Here is a 1,504-nt window from a genome sequence, read left to right as displayed (position 1 = left end):
AATTGAATGAGATTCGCTGTCCATTGGAGCACTCTGTGATTGGCCTCGTGGTGAACCTTGAACTCCATCAGCCACAAAAACACTCTCTGATTCGCCTCGTGGTGGCGCTTCAGCTCCATCTCCAGTCGCAAGCATCTCTGATTCGCCTCGTGGTGGCGCTTCAGCTTCATCTCCCGTCGCTAGCATCTCTGACTCGCCTCGTGGTGGCGCTTCAGCTTCATCTCCAGTCGCAAGCATCCCGGATTCGCCTTGTGGTGGCGCTTCAGATCCATCTCCAGTCATAACCATCTCCGATTAACGATGATTAGGTTCTATTACGCATCAAAGGGGAAGAGAGAAGAAGAACTTAGAAAATTAGGGATTTGGGTTGTCGATTTGGGGAAAATCTGATTTTGATTTTCATTTGCCTCAAACGACGTCGTTGTAGCCACAATTGATTAGTTTCGTTTAAGTGAAAAACGATGTCGTTTTGACTAACAGAAATCGATTAACGTCGGCTAAACGTCGGTTAACTGGTCTGTTAAAGGATTTGACGACGTGTTGGTTTTGGCTCGGTCAACAGCAGTTTATGATTTACAACAAAGTCAACATGACATATATGCTTTAAATGGCCAGAGAAGAAGTTGATGATTATAATGGCCACAATTTGAAAGTTGATGATTTTAAAGACATTTTTCCCAAAATAAAATACTTTTCTGCAAATATGAGTTTTTTTGGATTAGTTAATTTGAGTTTGAAGTTTGAAGCTTTCAGAGTGAAAGCAAAAGATTTTGACCATTCACCTTCTTCTCCCTGATCGTCGAACGATAAGACTGTCACATCTCTCGGATATGGCCATGGCCGGAGAATCTTCCGGCATAAACTGCCGAGATTGTGACGGTATAGTTGAGCGAAAGGTGGGTCTTATTTACGACGAGACAATGTGCAAACACGACACACCTGACGGTGAAGATCACCCAGAGTGTCCCGATCGCATCAGAGTTATCTGGGAGAAGCTTCAGCTTGCCGGAGTTTCCCAAAGGTTCATCCTTTTCCCCTCTTCTCGTGCCTGCTCTGTTGTTTGTTTGATAATAAAGCCCTAGAAAAATGCTCAAACTTAGTCAAATTGGGTAATTTCTGATTCTCTTAGCTCACAAACGGATCCTAATCTGTTATTATTGTTTGTTAATAGACCATTAACTATCTCAATTTGAAATTGTCAAATGGTTCGTATGCTGCTGAATTTTATTCTATATATTAGGTGTTTCATAGCTCAATAATGTTGGTTATTTTCCGTCTCGGGTTCCCATGTCCTATGGGCAGAATGTTTATAATCCTTTCTTGAATCGATGTTTTTCATTTCCGTTTAATTTTCACTCACAAGACTGTTCATTAGAGTAAATCTGGCACCCCATTAGTTAAGAAGTTGGAATTTAGGCTTTCGGGTGTGTATCCAATCCCAACTATCATCACAATTTTTGGTCTTTCCTTTTGCAGATGTGTGGTTCTTGGCAGTAGCAAAGCA

The 1,504-nt window shown here is 41.6% G+C and overlaps 1 protein-coding gene across 1 annotated transcript in view; it reads left to right on the top strand.

Moving 5' to 3' along the window:
* The window catches only part of LOC17877286 (histone deacetylase 5), a 21,158-nt gene that overhangs the window by 16,477 nt on the left and 3,177 nt on the right, over positions 1–1,504 (top strand). The window lies entirely within an intron of this gene.

Source organism: Capsella rubella, unplaced genomic scaffold (genome assembly GCF_000375325.1).
Source record: "Capsella rubella cultivar Monte Gargano unplaced genomic scaffold, Caprub1_0 scaffold_8, whole genome shotgun sequence".
Lineage (NCBI taxonomy): Eukaryota > Viridiplantae > Streptophyta > Magnoliopsida > Brassicales > Brassicaceae > Capsella > Capsella rubella.
Note: the sequence above shows the minus strand (reverse complement) of the source record. Positions and strands in the feature narration are given on the sequence as shown.